Source organism: Ahaetulla prasina, chromosome 1 (assembly GCF_028640845.1).
Source record: "Ahaetulla prasina isolate Xishuangbanna chromosome 1, ASM2864084v1, whole genome shotgun sequence".
NCBI classification, from domain to species: Eukaryota; Metazoa; Chordata; class Lepidosauria; order Squamata; family Colubridae; genus Ahaetulla; species Ahaetulla prasina.
In genome coordinates, this window is record NC_080539.1 from 34,248,896 (window position 1) to 34,268,813 (window position 19,918).

At 35.9% G+C, this 19,918-nt stretch overlaps 1 protein-coding gene and 1 long non-coding RNA gene across 2 annotated transcripts in view; one reads left to right on the forward strand and one right to left on the reverse strand.

Moving 5' to 3' along the window:
- The window catches only part of LOC131189031 (uncharacterized), a 33,265-nt gene extending 29,438 nt beyond the window's left edge, over positions 1-3,827 (reverse strand). Inside the window, exon 1 of the long non-coding RNA XR_009152883.1 lies at positions 3,642-3,827. This is a non-coding gene — a long non-coding RNA (uncharacterized LOC131189031). The remainder of the gene's footprint in view (positions 1-3,641) is intronic.
- Positions 1-19,918, forward strand: part of MSRA (methionine sulfoxide reductase A) — a 229,097-nt gene that overhangs the window by 38,256 nt on the left and 170,923 nt on the right. The window lies entirely within an intron of this gene.

The window sequence follows — 19,918 nt, forward strand, 5'->3', positions numbered from 1 at the left end:
ATGAATACCTTACTTAAGAAGATTTGTTCAGCAGTCATTTGAAGTTACAAAGGCACTGAATGAATCATATTTATGACTGGATTTCAAAGTTACGGACGTTGCTGCAAGCCCCTGGTCAAATTTTGGGCATTTGGTAGTGTGCCTACATTTATGATCCCAGAATGCACTTCAATTCCTCCCATTTGGCTGTATCCCACAATCTCTGCCAGGTGAGGAAAATTGAGGCAGAGATGAACATGAAGTATGAGGTCCTCTCCCAATGATATGCAATCCTGGCATAACAATCATAACCAGATCTACCAGAACTTCAGTGGCTAAGTAGTACAGTCATCATAGTCTAACATGGCTCGCTTAGCAATAAAAATTCTACTCCTAATTAGGATGGTTAAGTGAAAACCACATGTAGCCCTCATTGATGTTGTTTGCAATGGAATAATTTCAGTCAGTTAATTTGTAACAGAGTATGTACAGTATGTCAGTTTTCAATGAAGCACTGGAAAACATTGATGTCGGCCTCAAATGATGTTCAGATCAACAATTTAAGATATGCTGATGATACAGTTCTGCTTGCCAGTAAGCATGAAGACCTTTAGCTCCTCATCAACAGAGTCTCAGAAATAACTGAAAAATATGGCTTGAAGTTTAACAACGCAAAAACCAAGATCATGGTTGTCAGTAAATAACCCATTAATTTGCCACTGATAAATTCGGAAGGAATATCACTAGAAAAAGTTGAAAGGACCATATACCTCGGTTTTAATTTACATGAAAGCTGGGACATTATCAGTGAAGTAAAGACAAGGATAGAGAAAGCTTGAACAGCATTTTTCAAAATGAAAAAGGTCTTCTGCAGTCACGACATAAGCCTAAAACTGAAAATCAGGCTTGTCACATGTTACAACTTTTCTATCCTGCTCTACAGAGTAGAGAGTTGGTCTCTGACAGACAGCTGTTACATATAAGTTGGGTTAACAAAATCACAAACAAGGAGGTGAAAAGCTGCCTGGGAAAGCAAAGGGAAATCATCAAAGCCATGAAAAAGCAAAAGTTAGAATATTTTGGACATGTGATGCAACACCCAGAAAAATATGACATCCTTCACTTAATCCTCTAGGCAAAGATTGAAGGCAAACAATGTCCAGGCAGAAGAAGAACATAATGGCTTCAAAACTTAAGGAACTGGTTTAGACAAAACTTAGTAGCACTTTTTCATGCGACTGTTGACAAAAATAGGATTGCCAACATGATCGCCAATGTCCGATGACGGATATGGCACAAGAAGAAGAATGTACAGTAAACTTTTGCATGATCACAAGATTAAGTCTCATGGATAACACAGACAACTTCGGCAATTCTCTGATATTGTTGTCTCCATTGTGGAGCAAATAGGCATTCAATTGCTGATATTTTAGCAGAAAGTAATTATAATTAATGGTTTAGACCTAAATTCTATATACAATTATGCACAGATAAGAACACTGAACATAGAGTTATAGCTGAATAAATGAATAGAATTGTTTTGTGAAGTCTGAGGACTGCCTCCTTTTGGCAAGAATGTATCCCAGGTTTCTTTGGCTGCATAATAAAGGAGGAAGGAAAACATGACGAAAAAATAATCTGATCTTGAAATCTAGTTGAAATATGAAAGAGTTAATTAAATTTTATCAGGAGGCTTTTTTCTCCGGGTGCGTTTTCACACCTTTTAAAACCTTCCTCCTATTATATACATTCCACAAGGGAAATTAAATTAAAATTACATTTTATAATGGTTTTATTTAATGACATCACAGCTCTATATGGTTTTTAATGAGCTGGAAGACATTATATGGCTTTAGTGAAGATGTAAAACTATATACATGACTTGGGAGTTATTCAGAGTGATCAATTTAAAAAAAATTATTCTTTCCTAAAGATTAAGAGGATTTATAAGATTAATTTAAACATCACTTATTTTAAAAATAAATGCTTTTTAAAATGGACATTTTATCTATCTATCTATTTATCTATCTATCTATCTATCATCTATCTATCTATCTATCTATCTATCTATCTATCTATCTATCTATCTATCTATCTATCTATCTATCATATTTCTAACCTGCCCATCTTCCTCAGAGAGGGGCTCTGGGTGGTGTAGATAAACAATGTATGAAATTCACATTAAAATATTAAAATTAAGGTTTAATTTTTTTAATAAAATTTCAAAAAGATAAAAATGGTGGTGGTGGGGAAATCATGAAGTCAGTCAACAGTTGCATGGTCCTCTGTGCCCTCCATACAAGGCCACAGAGCCAAGTTTGACTTCTTTGTGGAAGGCCAGGAGAGATAACTTTGTGGAAGGCCAGGAGAGATAACTGATAATTGAACTTGGACTCCTCATCGTACCAAGTTGAAATTGAAGGCTTCAATTTCAACTTGGTATGATGAGGAGTCCAAGTTCAATTATCAGTTATTCAAATAGCAGAAGTTAATTATGGCAAAGCTTTGGTAACAGTTTTTCTTTGATTTTGCTTCCACCACAGAAGTTGATAAGGATTGGCCACAAAAGGTGATGCTGGTGGCTATGACACAATCTCATATCATGTCAGTATTTTTAGAAAAGAAATTTCGAGATTTGGGCCGAGATATTCTCAATATACAGTTGGCAGTCACAGTCTTCCCTTCACCTCCTCATTACAGACTGTGGAATTCTTTGACACGCCAAACAAAACAGAGGTGCTATAGATAAGGAAATGTACTAATATACTTTCAAATTTACAGTTTTAATCTTAAAATAAGATTTTTTTAACCCAGATCAGATAGGGTGGACATGCTCCTAGTCGGGGTGAAATGCTCCTGGTTTGGGATTGCCTGCTCTTTGGCTGAAGAGGTTGTAGAAAAAAATGCTTTTAAAAGGCTTCTCTGGCGATCCCAGCTGAGGTGCCTGATCATCAGAGGCTTTGAAAAGCATTTTTTTACAACCACTTTGGCCGAAAAGGTTGTAGAAAAAATGCTTAAAAAAAAAAGAAGGTTGGCCATGCCCACCCAGTCACATTACCCCCCACCCCCATGCACACACACCAAATCACGCTCACAGAACCAGTAGTAACAAATTTTACATTTCACCCCTGGTTTAACCTCACACGCATTGGTGTTAAAATATGATTTATGGAGTCAAAATCACTCAAAAATGCTGTATATCTCTATATTTCTATTACTAGCAACATATATTTGATTCTATGGCTTATTTAGAATTTGAATTATCTTATACTAGTTAATCATTTAGAAAAGTTATAACAAGAAAGAACATTTTATGACTCCATTTTTCTTTTCTTCTATATAGAACTTGTGTAATTTATCTTTTGTAGTTTATCTTTTTCTTCTTTTTAATCTATTGTTCAATAGCATGATCAGGATATAAAATATGATTTTCTTCACAGTATTTATTATTTATTTTTCATCTTGGCAGGTATTTGTTTCTTTTCCATCAAAGCTTGTGGAAGTCAGCTTTTCTGGTACCAATATAAGTCTTTTTAAGGTTTGCTGTGACTTTCTAAAAGACTGGGACACATGTGGTCCTTGATTTGCAACAGTTCATTTAGTGACTGTTCAAAGTTACAGTGGCACTGAAAAAGTGACTTATGACAATTTTTCACACTTACGATTATTGCAGCATCCCCATGGTCATGTGATCAAAATTCAGACTTTTGGCAACAGACTCGTATTTATGATGGTTGAGGTATTCATGTAATCAATCACCTTTTGTGACCTTCTGACAAGCAAAGTCAATGGAGAAGTCAGATTCACTTCACAACTATAATACTAATGTAACAACTGCAGTGATTCACTTAACGGTGGCAAGAAAGGTAGTAAAATGGGACAAAATTCACTTTAAAAATGTCTCACATAACAATAGAAATTTTGAGCTCAATTGTGGTCGTAAGTCAAAGGCTACCTGTATGATCTGTCCAAGAAGGAGGAAATCTTGTTTTCATTGTTGTTAAGTGTTCTTTTATGCCTTTAGAGCAGGGGTGTCAAACTGGTGGCCTGCAGGCCAGATGCGTCACAACGCAAGCCATGCACACTCCAGCTCCGTGAAGGGAAAAAAACATCGCGATATGTCACGTGACAGCAACGTGGTGCTGTGAGTTTGACATCTGTGCTTTAGAGACTTCCTCAGTGATTTCTCTGTATATTCAGGAATTTTTTAACTTTAAATTTGGTAGATTTCCATGCTATTCTGTTAGATCTAACATTCCATCGTATGTTTTCCTGAGGAGCATTGCTAGTTTTATTGCCAATAATAAAGAAATTGTGTTGTGATTGTTAGTGCCAGTTTGCAGTCTTAAATTTTATAAAATTCTTGATAACTTTTTCCTTTAGCTATAGCCCTGTTCCTGTTGTCTTATGGAGAATCAGATAACTCATTTAAAGAGATTTACTGTCATATAAGTAATCTTTGATTTATGACTGTTTAATGATGTTCTGGAATTACAACGGCCTCGGAAAGACCTTGGCACTTCTGCTGTCGCACAATCTTACATCTCCACCTGAGGTCAGATGATCATAATCCAGGCTCTTGGCAAAATGTTTGCACTTATAACTGGTTTCCTCTTTTCCTGTAATCATGTGGTCACCATTTGCAGTCTTCTCTGTAGGCCTCCCCAGACAGTCAATGGAGAAGCAGCAGGGAAGGTTGCAAACTGCTGTCAACTACCAAGAGAATTCCCTTTCCTCTCTGAGGCATGGTCAAAAGAGCTGCCTGCTGGGAGAAAATCTTGGAGCTAAAAGAAGAGTGAAAGGTTGCCCTCCAAGAGGGACTCTCAGAGCTGAAAGAGGACGAAAGAGCTACATGCTGGGAGGGAATCTTGGCTCCACATAGAACTGAGATTGCCTCCCCACAGGCAATGCTTTTGCTCCATCTTCTTAACAACCCAGATCACTTAATGACCACAACCAGGAATTCTCGGATTGCAGTCATAGAACAAAGCAGTCATGTGGGCACCTCACTTAATGGGATCTTTGTTTAACAACTGAGATTGTGGTCATAAATTGAGAACTATCTATACTGCAGAAGAACTGAACCCATCCTTCTATTACTTTTCTTCATATGTATCCATTTTAGGGAATATATAGTCATTTAAACAATCATACATTTAAACAATCAGAGTAGGAATTGGTGATATACTATTTTTAATTGGGAATATGTGACATAAGTGCAGTGACTATATGTCCTTTATTATAAAGTACAGTCCTTTATTTCAGAAATCTGTCCTTTAAATTTATTTATTGTTCAAATATTCATTTTTGTCCTTTTTTTGGTCATTTAACTTTCTCCTTCCAAACTATCACCTTCACCACCACATTCGTGTGAAAAATATGGAAACTGAATTATATTTTTAAAATAAACTTACATATACTATTTAGATTTTAGATATTTTATTAGAATATGGGTTTTTTTGGTAAAGTTTTTCTTTATTTTGCTCTTTATAATGTATAAACATGAATATTTTTTAATCCTTATGAACTTCTTTCAGTTTTGCTCTTTTTCAGGTTTATCCTTTATTTTTTCAAGGAAATATGGTCACTGTACATATAAGTGGAAGGTGTGAGTGACTGAACTCATTTATCATGGTAAAAAAATGAAAATCATTTTTGTGTTAACAGCTATTGTTCTTAAAACATGGTTTGTGGCATAGCATGATTTGTATGTCAGCTATTTTAGCTTATTTTAAGAAACCAATGGTTTAACATGGTGTACAGCAATGATACATAGCAATTAGTTTTTTTTCCTAGAGAAAGAAATTTAATAATTACTTCCATGTAGTTTCTTGGTAACCAGTGTTCATATTTAAGATTGCATTAAGATTACAGCAAATAGAAGAAAAAATATAATGCAAACAAAGCATCTTGCAAAATAGTATCTCAATGTTTTTGGTAGATAGGCCAAAGGGTTATGGAATAGCTAATTCTTAGAAGATCAAAATGAAATTAAAAATTAGAAAAATAGTTGTTAACATTTTAAAAAAATGGGAATTAGTTATTTTTGAATCTATTAGGAAAAAAAGCCAAAAATAACAAATTTAGTAGAGAAAATGTTAAAAGTTTTTCATTTAGGAAACAGGATCTAAATATGCAAGTGGAGGGTATTTGGGTTAATAGTATTTGTTGTGAGAGAAATCTGGATAGATTATGTACTTTCAAGTTATTTTGGATTCCTAGTGTATATTATTTCCTATCCTTAACCTGGTCTTTCAGGTCTTCCAATGGTGCAGTCACCACCATTGTAACTGACTATCTACCTTGCTGCTGGTTATATTTGTATTGGAAATGCTGTTTTCCCCCGACAATAAGACTGGGTCTTATATTAATTTTTCTTCCAAAAGACACTTTAGGGCTTATTATGTAGTTAGGTTTTAGTTTGGGGAAAATATATTACTAAATGCATCCGTCTGGCTGACGATCTTAACTAGGGCTTATTTGGGGGCAGGGCTTATAACTTCCTTAAAAACTGTGCTAGGGCTTATTTTCTGATTGGGTCTTATTTTTGAGGAAACACATTAGTAGCTGATTACAAACTGAGTGCTAATCAGCAGTTTGATAATGATTCCCCCCAATAATTGCAAATATAATTTTATAATTTTAGTTGCTTGATTTTCAGCATGAGTTTAGGAACTCCAACTGTTTCCTCTTCCCCCCACATATGATTGTCAGTTAAAGCTGGCTTAATATTAACTGAAGTTCATTTCCACTGAACTTAATTTGGGGTGTTACTGCTTTAATTATTGCTCTAATTAAATCTTTTGTTCAAAAGAAAGTAAATGTTCATATTTCTTTTGATTTCTAGTTCATTTATTCATGCTCAGAATTGAAATTCAACACACCTGTATTGCAAAATAATTATTTAAAGAAGTGTATATGGCTTTCTAAGAAGATACTGGGATCAGTTTTAGTGGATCTTTTGTGTCAAGGAAGCAGCAGAATTTCTGAACAGAAGCATTTTAACCTCTATTTGAATGTCCAGGTCTTCAACTGTCATATATGAAATATACAATTAAGAGGGTCTCCCCAGCTGATTGGAAATAATTTAGCTTCACACAAGAGACTATTGCCAAGATATCTTGGCCACAAGATCTTAGGAGTTTTATATGTCAACTGTAATGTTTGTAACTATGGGTTACTCCCAAATCTGGATCCAAAATAATCAAATCTGTCACTCATGTGAACCATACATGTTGTTTTCACATCCTCCAGGATTGTTTTTTTCAGACATGAAGGTACATGATTTTGCTTAGCTACATACTGCATGTCTGCTTCATATATCTTAAAATGGAATTAATTTCTCTTTTGTTTAAAGTCCTGGATCTCACTGGATAACTTGACCTTTATTAACATTTAATATAATTAAAGCTTTAATTTGCTAACTCCATCCAAATCATTAACTAAAACTACTGAATTTTAATTCTTTAATATTAGTAATATAGAAGTGTGTTTGGAGCTGGGAGCTGCCGGCTGCAAGCATGCTACTGAAACAATCCGATGCATTTCCCATTGTGTGCCTGCTTACTCTCTTGTAATTCCTTTCTGTGCTTTGTAAGGGGATGGGAGGAAACAAGTCAGGCATAGGAGAGATTGCCTACAGAAATCATTTATTGTTTCTCCCCTCTTTCCATTTGTGTTCTTCAATCTCTCCCCTCTACAAGGGAGAAAAAAAGAAAAAAAACACCTTTTTTTCTCGCCTGTTTTTCACACACATTTTCTTTTCCAATAAATGATGATATAAACATTACTTCCTTTCTTGATAATTATTCCACTGTCTTGGTAAGTAAGCATTGAAAAGGATGGGGGAATGAGGAAAAGGAAAGCTCTATTGTTGGCATATTTATTTATTTATTTATTTGTTTGTTTGTTTGTTTGTTTGTTTGTTTGTCAAACAAGTACAAAATAACAGGTATAAGTATAAACATGGACATGAACATAGGAAATGAGTACAAATAAATGGGGACAGTAGGACAGGGACGGTAAGCATGCTGGTGCGCTTATGCAGGCCCCCTTTATGGACCTCTTAGGAATGAGGTGAGGTCCACGGTAGACAGTTTAAGGTTGAAGCTGTGGGGATTTGAGGATGTAACAACGGAGTTAGGTATAACATTCCAGGCGCTGACCACTCTGTTGGTCAATATTATTTATTATATATATAGTATTATTATATATTTAATAATATATATATTAAATAATATTATTTCCCACAGTGACTGCTTCATTTAATGCACAGCTGCTGGTTCCAGTTGTGATCAGTAAACAACTACCTGTAATAAACAGGCCATGGCTTGCAAGATAATCTAAAAAAGCTGTGTGATAAAAGATAAAAATGCCACTGAAACAGGTCCCAGTGTGTGAGCAGAGGAGTATGGAAGAAAGGGATCATTTATATAATATAAAATCCAAATTATTTAGAATGTAAATGATAATGGATTAAGATTAGAAAAAGATAAGTAGCATACTCATACTACTATGTCAAGTTCTTTAAAGCAGGCCTTCAACTTTTCTTCTTTGGAAAGCAATTTCCCTTCAATTCTAAATATGGAATTAAGAGTTAAAATATCTTTATAGCTTTTAGCCCAAATTCCTCAAGTTAAGTACTGAAAATTTGAGACCGTTTTTCCATTTGATGTGTTTTTTCTTTACTGAGAGATAATAAGTTGTTACCATATTTTCTTTAGTTAAAAGAGAATTAAACAAATCCCTATTTCTCTGTTGTCACTGCCCATTAAAAGAAAAATCATGTGCCACTTTGGACCTGTTTCTGCATTGTGAATCTGAATGCCCTTCTAATAATATATTTCTGTTAATCATCTTTGTCTCGTGCGTTTATTACCAAGGTTGCAGGGGAAAATCACATTTAAGTATTCTGAGCTTTGCAAAACAAAGGCACTGTAGTGGCTTCTTCCCCTATGCTTTTCCCCTTGAACTGACCTAGAGCAATTATGTTACCTCCCTGATGAGATGCAGTTATGTGTTACTATTCTGTTCCTAGTGTGCTTTTGTTTATGTTCTTGCATAATTATAGGGAGCAAGATAGGCATGCTGTATGCTTTTTGAAAACTATTGTTTCATCATAGACATTTGTATTCAAGGTCTGCTGGCCATTTTTGGAAGGAAAAAAAATGAATGATCTTTCACTGTATTTACACTATAGTTATTTCAGTAAATCCTGATTTATTTTCTGATGCATTCATATTTTTTATGCTAAAAAATAACTTCCCAACTTTTTTACTGGTGTTTTTCTTCCTCTTTGAGGTAATTCAGTTTTGAAAACATGGTTTCATTTTCTTGAAGGGGAATGGTGCTGAATAGTCAGTACAGTGCTAGTCAATTAAGAAGCTTTCTATCCTAAATACTGTAACTGATTCCACTGTGTATGATATAAAATAAAAAAAATAAGGTGTTATATTGTTCTGTTTGCTGTTTAATGATATGGTTCGCTTTTATCAGCAAGTAACCAGCCTTATTTAGTCTCTATATAGAATAGAATAGAATAGAATAGAATAGAATAGAATAGAATAGAATAGAATTTATTGGCCAAGTGTGATTGGACACACAAGGAATTTGTTTTGGTGCATATGCTCTCAGTGTACATAAAAGAAAAAGAAAAAAAAACTTTATCAAAGGTGCAACATTTACAGCACAAATGATGGTCATAGGTTGCAATTTAACCCTTAATGATAGCAACAAAAAGTTACAGTCATACAGGTGTGCAATGCTCTATAGTGTTGTTTTGATGGTAGGAGTTGAAACAGTTTATGTCCAGGATGTGAGGGATCTGTAAATATTTTCACGGCCCTCTTCTTGATTTGTGCAGTATACAGGTCCTCAATGAAAGGCAAATTGGTAGCAATTATTTTTTCTGCAGTTCTAATTATCCTCTGAAGTCTGTGTCTTTCTTGTAGGGTTGCAGAACCAAACCAGACAGTTATAGAGGTGCAAATGACAGACTCAATAATTCCTCTGTAGAACTGGATCAGTAGCTCCTTGGGCAGTTTGAGCTTTCTGAGTTGGCGCAGAAAGAACAGTCTTTGTTGTCCTTTTTTGATGATGTTTTTGATGTTAACTGTCCATTTTAGATCTTGCGATATAATAGAACCTAGAAATTTGAAGGTTTCTACTGTTGATACTGTGTTGTCAAGTATTGTGAGAGGTGGAAGTATGGAAGGGTTTCTTCTAAAGTCTACCACTATTTCTACAGTTTTGAGTGTGTTCAGTTCCAGATTGTTACGGTCGCACCGCAAGGCTAGTCACTCGACCTCACGTCTATATGTGGATTCGTCATTGTCTCGAATGAGACCAATCACTGTTGTATCATCTGCGAACTTCAGTAGTTTAACAGATGGATCGTTGGAGATGCAGTCATTGGTATACAGAGAGAAGAGAATTGGGGAGAGCACACAGCCTTGGGGGGGGGTGTGTGCTAATTGTACAGCTATCTGAAGTGATCCCGCTTAGCTTTACCTGCTGCTTCCTGTTTGTTAGGAAGCTTGTGATCCACTTACAAGTCTGTTCAGGTACTTGTAGCTGGTTTAGCTTAGTTAGAAGACTGTCTGGAATGATGGTATTGAATGCTGAACTAAAGTCTACAAAGAGGACCCTTGCATAGGTCTTTGGAGATTCAATGTTGTAAGATGTAGTGCAGAGCCATATTAACAGCATCATCTATTGATCTATTTGCTCGGTATGCAAATTGCAAGGGGTCTAACAGCAGATTCATGATAGTTTTCAACTAATATTAATTAGTTATTTGAATTTTTACCACAGGTAGTCCTCAGTTTATGATAATTCACTTAGCAATCATTCAAAATTCTGATGGACCCCCAGAAGGTACTTACAACACTATTTCAAAGTTGCAGTGGCCATCCTACTGGTCTTGTGACCATGTTTTGGGCACTTGGAACCTGTCTGCATTTCAGTCCTGGCATCAGTGAAAGTCCATTAACGATTACCAGAAATAGCAATATATCTATGTTAATCTTGATCAATTAAATCATCTTTATATTCTTTTCTTTTACTCCTAACAATCTTTAGAATCATGGCAATGTCCGCAGGTCTGATGACATCACCCTCCTTCCTCCGGCCAGGTGTGAGAATGTCCTTCGTTTCCAGGGAAAAGTATTTTATTTTGACTACACAACCCCAGCTATCTCTAAACCCTCCCCCCATCCCTTGCTCCAGTGTAGCAACACTGAAGCTCCAAGATGGCTTCGGCCAGGTCAGATTCAGGGTTAACATTTCGTCCATTAAAATATTGCAGAACTTGATTTTCCCCCATTTTTCTTGGTCCCTTCTCAAAACAGTTTTCAAAATTTTAACAATCCTTTTTTGTAAATTGAATATGGAAAAATTATCCAAGTCATTCTCTTGATTTATTGTTTATATATTCCTTTAATTATTACAAAATCAGCCAGTTTTTGTATGTCCAGTGTAACATAGTTTTCCATGTCATTCTTTTAACCTGTCATTTGTAAATCCACTTTCAACTCAGACCTGAACTTGACAGGTAAAACCTGTTCCTCTTCCATAACATCTTTTAGACACCGTCTCTACATAGAGTCAGATATCTCTGTTGACACTATTAATATTCTGAGTAATTTTTTTTCAAAAATATCCATTATGTCCAATGTAGAATATTTCATTTCATTAAATTGAGTTTAGGTGTTGTATTCCTTTAATTGTAATCTTTAGTTCCCCAAAATGTCCAATTTTTAAAATAATCTTTTTACATTTTTTAAAATTCAAAACAAAAATATTTTCTCAGGGGAAGGACTCTCCATAATAAATTCCAAAATTTTATTTCAAATATATCTGGATCCTTACTTCATTTGTAATTTTCTGCCCTCACTCTGGTTTCTATCAGCCTCAGAGTTGAAAACACAAATCCCAAAAGTTAAAGGCAAAATGGAAACTGCCTGAGAAAGGGGGGAAAAACTGCCTGAGAAGGGATACTCACCTCCTGATAAGTTTCTTGGTGTTTAATTTTGCTGGACTTCATTTGCCTGCACAGATGGACAGATCAGATAATTGTCCTTTAATCCATTTAGTGCCTGGATCTTTTGAAGTGTGATATGCCCACAGAATGATCCCATATTGCTATCCCAGTTTTGGGTCATCAGCAAATTTTCTCTACTTATTTATTCAAGTAATTAATACAAACATTGAAGAACATAGGGCTTAAGACAGAATCTCAAGTAAACCACTTGAGATCTCACTCGTTTGATGAGCAAATGTTGAGCACCCACTGAACTTTACCTCCTGTTTCTGATTAAATATTGCAGTCTAGGCCAATCTTTTGCTAGCCCCCTTCATTCTTCTCTAATCTGATCCAGTCTACAATTCCTAGTCAGCTGAAACCGAAAAATATGTAACCCCATACAACATAGATAATAAGCATATGCAGGATTTATACCACAGAATTTCAGCAGGCTGGTTATGACTGTGAACCCTAACTCCAATCCTATCTTTCTCTTACACTGTCATAAATAATTTCCTTCCCTTCCATACTTTTCTTTTGTTTAGGCCCAGTTACTGTGCATTCTCCTTGTTTGTCCCAACTAAGTCCCTTGTTTTCTTACCCTATAACTTGAGTCCTTTTTCGATTTTCCTATGGTCAAACTGAAATCTCCTTTCTTCTAACCAGGCAAGGACCGTAGTATTTGTTCCTTAATAAACTATTGGTAGCATTCCCTATTTCCAAGGAATGGTTAAAGTCTACTTTATGCTCAAAAGTATTTGGGTGAATAAAGACAGCTAGTTGTTGGAGGCTAGCACTATACTTTGAAGTGCTCCTAAGTGCTCCTACCAGTGTATTTATTCATCCTGCCTGTCTGGCTATCTACTTAAGTGCCTATGTGCACAAATGCCAGCAAGCATTTGGACAGCAGAAGGTAAAATGAGCACTTTGGTTACTGCACCATTAGCCTCCTCTGTTCTCTGTGAATTCTGCACCCTGAATCATCCCATGGAGTGAATAGCCTGCTGGCAGGACTCCCCTCATTCTACCTGATGAGCAGCCTCTAAGATTCAAACGATTTCTGGTGAAAAACATCATGCTTTGTCCACTACTGACCTTAAATTGTATGCTTTTTCATTCTATTATTTTTTCTTTGGGAAAAGTGGTAGTTCTCCACTAGATGCATTATTTATTCCTTTGTCACTTTTCTACCACCCATCTCACCTAAGTGACTCTGAGCTGATAAATCAAGCACATAATGCTGATACAATATATAAGTGCTACCACAAGGAACTTAAATAACTTGTGCAATGTTGGTAACATTACAGCTATTTTCTTTTTCATTGGATGATACTTATTTTGTGGTGACATTGTTATTAGTCAGGGGCCTTGTTTGAATATGTGGCTACAGACCAGAAAAAGCAACGGTAAGCTGAAGTACCAGAGAACATAGGACATGAGTGGGAGAAGACATCATCAGCTAATCTTCTGATAAATTGTATTATATAGTTGCCAATACCTATCAGCTCAGCCCTTACTGAGAATATCTACATCATGCCAGTCCAAATTCCAAATATGTTTACCAGCCCAAACTCACAAAACTGAGTTTTTCTTTGCTCAATATTAGATAAAGGGGCTGAGAATTTGTCTTGTTCTGCAGTTCTGCTTCTAACAGCATACTCTCATGCATGTCTGAGAGTTAGGTAATTGGCAGCTAACTGCTATTATTGAGTTTATCTCAAGGGCGCAAAGTAACAATAGGCTATCATGTGATTGGATGCAACTCCCTCCAGCTACTAACCAATAGGAAGCATCAATTTTCCAGTTATATTCAGGTGCATATTTATGACTGCTGGACTTTTCTACTTAAACATCTCATTATTGGATTTTTCTCCTTCCTCCCCATACTATTATCTTTTGGATTATGTATCCAAGAATCAAAACTTGCAATTTATTTCTGATGTCTCATTTACACAGCTTTTATGTATGTTAAGAATAGAATAATGAGACAGTGTCCCTATCCCTCTCAAAAGTGCTGTAGAAATTATGCAAGAATGAAACATTTTTGGAGTGAAGATCTAAATATTGTGAAACAACAATTAGTTATTGTAATGTTGGCCACAATAAGCTAAACAAGATTCTTATTTTACTAAAGAGAGATTACTCCCAACATTAAAAATTGCTTTATATTGTTGTTTGTTTTGTTTTTTAAAAAACGAATGTTGCAAAATTTCTCAGTGTTAACCTTTTGTAGACCTCCATTAAAAAGCTTTTATCTTGTTTCCATAGAAACAGATGATCACTATTTCTGCAAGAATATAAAATCTTTTCACTATGTTTGGTAGCAATTTTCTCCAAATGACCTCCATATAATTAACACAATGGTTTAACCTAGGCATTAACATTATTTTCTGTGAACCAAACTCATTTTCCTCTTTAAAAATGTACTGCATTGTTCATCCAAGGAGAAAAAAGGTCCTTGAAACTTGAACTTTTCTGAAGAGCCTTTGTGAATTGTCCCTGTTAACACTTCTGTTCTTATTAAAACATTTGATCTAACCTTGTGGAAAGCTACATTCATATATGACTTGTATGTCTTACATCTGCCAGAAAACTGGCAGTGAAAAACTAAGTAAATACAGAATTGTCAAATCAGTTTATATATCATCAGGTGAATCTGACCCACCTTCCTTTCTAAAATTATTTGGTCAAAAGTGATATAATTGCTTCTTTTGGTATAAAAATATAACAACAGCAGCAGCAGCAACAACAACAATAACTCTTTACATAGACAGACAGATATTTAAAATGGCATTTTTATCTATTTATCAAGTCCTTCCTTCCCAAGGACTGGGATAGGGGGATGATATTTGATGGTGTTAAAGATATTATCACAGGTTGTAAGCTGTTTCAAGTTAAGATGTCTTTTGCAATTGATTAATAGTGATTTTATCAGTGTTGATGGTATGCAAATGATGTTCTAGAACAGTGATTCCAATCAGTGGTTTGTGGAAGGCTGGGGGGCTGCGATGTCCGAGGGGATGCACAAAGTCTTGAAGAAATGTTATGATTTAAATCTTGAATTAAGTCTTGGGGTTTCATGTCCATGATCTCTGCCCACAAAAGGTATTTAAAGGGGGTTCATGGTGAAGAAAAGATTGAGAAGCACTGCTCTAAATGTTTTGGGATTGCAGTGAAGGTACCTATCATTATTGGTACTATCTTTGCTTTCTTTTGCCACTATAGTTTTACTTCTATTTTCATGATTTTGGCTTTTATTATTTTTTTCCAGTTCTTTCTCTTCTAGTCTTCTGTGTCCAGATACTGCCACATCCACTATGCAAACATGTCTGTCTTTCTTATCAACAGTTGTAAAGAGAGGAGTGTTATTAGCAGGTGCTTCTCTGTCTGTACTTTAAAGTCTCAGAGCATTTTAGCTTCTTCATTTTCTGTTTCTTTATCTATTCTGTGATTCCACCAGTTCTTGCTTGCAAGCAAATGGTATTTCTTGAAATATTCCAATACACCATTGTTGCTAATGTTGTCATACTGTACTTTGTAATCAGTCTGTGTGATCTTGCAACAACTAACTAGGTAGTCCACTTTTTCTGAGCTTCTTTGCAAAGACGGCACTATCAGCAGTGCACAATAAATCAGTTTTTATACTAAGGTGTGCTCTTGTGAATTATTTTCATCATCCACTTTTCATTTACTCAGTCGATCAGCCGATCATGAACATTAAATACATTATTTAACAATAATACTATAAGTACAAATGGTATGGGATACAAGTAATTTTTCTTTAAAAAGATACATACAAAAAGTTTCACCGTACTTAATGACAGAACCTCTGTTTAGGTTATCACAAGAGCTAACAACAAATACTTTTGCTTTGCCTGTATTGGCCATTTTCTTTTCCTTTCCTTTTCATCCTCTCAAGATTATTGAACTCTCTTCTGTCTCTTTTCTCTTAATTCTCATGCCCCAAGTTTTCTTAGCCCCTGGTTGCCTTCCTTACAATGAAGTGTCCAGTTAATCTTTTAATTGCATTCTGGCAGTGGCGCAAAAGATCATTTCATTATAATAAGAGTAGAAGCTCAGCTGGCACTCACCTTCATCTCAAGTCACCAGTTCAGAATGGCTCTCTTCTTATCTTAATTTGTTTATTTCTTGTTCTGAATCAGCAAGTTTCTATGTAGTTGAAAGGCTGGGGACAGAACTGTTTGAGGAACTGCAGGAAACTGATAGGAAATCTAATTTACAAAGCACATGCTGAAAGTGATACTTTGCTTATTCACAAGAAATCTAGGCAGTCATTGGCTTGTCTCTTTGTTAGTTTCCACAGTACATTTTAACACTTAATGATTCAGTTATGCCAGGGGTGATCCACAAATTATCAACTAGCATTTAACATAATCCTGGGATTAGAAAATTTAGAACTCTGCCGACTCCGACAAGACCTGTGTTTAACACAGAGAATCATCTATTGCAATGCCCTTCCTGTTAAAGACTACTTCAGCTTCAATCGCAATAATACAAGAGCAAACAATAGATTTAAACTTAATGTTAACCGCTTCAATCTTGATTGCAGAAAATATGACTTTTGTAACAGAGTTGTTAATGCTTGGAACACACTACCTGACTCTGTGGTCTCTTCTCAAAATCCCAAAAACTTCAACCAAAAACTGTCTACTATTGACCTCACCCCATTCCTAAAAGGACTATAAGGGGCGTGCATAAGAGCACAAAAGTGCCTACCGTTCCTGTCCTATTGTTTCCTTTCATTATATCAAATTAATATAGTTATTGCATACTTTTGCTTATATATATGCTTATATGATGTGTTGTTGTTTTATGTTGATGCTTGTGTATACTGTTGTGACAAAATAAAAAAAATTGTCATAATAGCTGAATGTCTCCTGTGCAAATAGTATTTCTTTTGTCATGGCAGGATAAAGCAAACTTCTGCATAGTCCAATATAAATGATTCAAGGACTGTAACACTAAACTACATGCATACATCAGCATCAATGAACATCTCTCAGATACATCAAACTTTCTATACCACTTGTCTTCAGAGTTCCAGCTTCAGAAAAGCAAAACTTGTTGTCATAATGGATAAATAAAATTGTTATCTCCCACAACTGCTAAAAAGACACGTAAAGGTCAATGCTTTCCCAAAATATAAAGCTAAGCATATTCAAACAAACCTAAGCAAGCAGCATCTTTATACCATAACAAATTATAAACAATCCAACAAACAAAAGCAAGAGATCTTGCCCTGCAGACTGGATGAAAATAAGCAGTAAACAACAGAGGACATAGAAAGGATATTCTGACAGGTGGAGTTGAATTATGTCTAACGTGAAGCATGGAAACATTCAACTATTAAGGCACAAATACAATAAGGCAACTAGTATTACAATGAATTAAATAAAATAGCAGTTTCCTTTTCTAATATGTTCCATTGTTTCACAAAAAAAATGAAAACTACCTTGAAAATTCTGCCTTTAGTTAATCAAACATTGGAGTGTAAAATCACTACCGTGTTTCCCCGAAAATAAGGTGGCCTTATTTTCTTTGGACCCCCCCCCAAAATAAGGGCTTGGCCTTATTATCGGGGAATCTTATTATTTTGGGGGTGCATGAGGTGGCGAGGATGGGGTTGGATGTCCTTTCGCTGCTATTGCCTCCCCTAACTGTTCTTTGCACTGGCCGAGCGGCTCAACATGTCCCACCCCACCCAATGACAACAGCTGCTTCCCTTCTCCGCCGTCTCTTTATCGAGAGAGGTGGCAGGTGTGGCAGGGTAGAAGCGAGACACATGGAACAAGACGTGGCTCCCATTGCCATCTCTTCTCCCCCCCCCTCGCTGGGCATGACAGGGCTCCTGCCCCTCACTTAGCCACTTGCCCCCTTTAGGGATGCAATTTGGGGGTGGCAGGTAGGGCGGGTGAGAAGCGGGACACACATCTTACCTTTCCAGCTTTGTCACATTCCTCGCCGTTGTGTCCAGGGAAACACGCTGTAAAAGAAAGCCTTCTCACGAGTTCAGTCAAACTTCTCGAACTCACTCTTTTACAGCGTGTTTCCCTGGACACAATGGTGAGGAAATCAACAGAGTTTGAAAGGTAAGACGTGTGTCCCGCTTCTCATCCACCTACTATCATTAATACTCCAGTAAGAAGGCAGCTAGGCTGTGGAGACAAGATACTAAGAAGACAGTTGTTGGCACTCTTTCAAATCTTAAAGCCAGTCCAATACTGCTGTTAACAAACTCTTGGAAACTGCATTTGGTGGCTAAAGGCTGCACTGGATGGACAATGATGCAGGAAGTGTGAAGCCTCCTATGTATGTAAATAGGAATAGAATCTTCCATTTTCAAGAGTTTTGGATATGCAGCTGAAAAGTTTCATTTTCCATTTTCCATTGTATGCTATGCTTTTCTTATATATTTCCAGCCTGAAAAAAAAACCCCAAAAAACCCTCACAACACCACACTAGTAATTTTATGTAGTCATGCTACCACATTTGTAGTTTAGCCAGAAAGAATGCTTGGGTCTTTAAGGCTGCTTATACCTCTGAAGCCAAAGGTTCACAGCCCTTAGTAACAATTCTGATGAATATGAAATTTAGTTGCGCAGGAAGATTTTACCAATTTTTAGATCATTCAGAGATCCAAAAAGATCTTGTGTAAAGAAAATAAAATAAAATAAAATAAAATAAAATAAAATAAAATAAAATAAAATAAAATAAAATAAAATAAAATAAAATAAAATAAAATAAAATAAAATAAAATAAAATAAAATAAAATAAAATAAAATAAAATAAATAAAATAAATAAATAAATAATGGATACAGGAACAGTTTAGTACGCTCTTCTGCCTTTACTTCTTTATCTGAAATTCCCTTCACTCTCCAGACTTACATTTCAAGACCAGGCCTACTACAATATGTAGTTGGTCTTTGCAGAAGCCAAATAATAATAATAGATATTTTAGAAGCATATTAATTATAGTCTGTTCAATTTTTTTTGCCAATGCCTGATTTGTTCATAAGTCAAACAGGGTCCTTTGTCAACTAGGTCTGTAAAAGAAAGCCTTCTCACGAGTTCAGTCAAACTTCTCGAACTCATGAGAAGGCTTTCTTTTACAGCGTGTTTCCCTGGACACAATGGTGAGGAAATCAACAGAGTTTGAAAGGTAAGACGTGTGTCCCGCTTCTCATCCACCTACTATCATTAATACTCCAGTAAGAAGGCAGCTAGGCTGTGGAGACAAGATACTAAGAAGACAGTTGTTGGCACTCTTTCAAATCTTAAAGCCAGTCCAATACTGCTGTTAACGAACTCTTGGAAACTGCATTTGGTGGCTAAAGGCTGCACTGGATGGACAATGATGCAGGAAGTGTGAAGCCTCCTATGTATGTAAATAGGAATAGAATCTTCCATTTTCAAGAGTTTTGGATATGCAGCTGAAAAGTTTCATTTTCCATTTTCCATTTTCCATTGTATGCTATGCTTTTCTTATATATTTCCAGCCTGAAAAAAAACAACCCAAAAACTCCCACAATACCACACTAGTAATTTTATGTAGTCATGCTACCACATTTGTAGTTTAGCCAGAAAGAATGCTTGGGTCTTTAAGGCTGCTTACACCTCTGAAGCCAAAGGTTCACAGCCCTTAGTAACAATTCTGATGAATATGAAATTTAGTTGCGCAGGAAGATTTTACCAATTTTTAGATCATTCAGAGATCCAAAAAGATCTTGTGTAAAAGAAAATAAAGAAATTTAAAATACCCCCAGTTATGAAGTTTTCAGAGGTTATGTGCAGAGGGGAACTCTGACAGGCTTTTAAGATTATATTGTTATACCTTAAAACAGGGGTGTCCAAACTACGGCCCGCGGGCCAACTGCGGCCCGCGGGTCAGTTTTTTT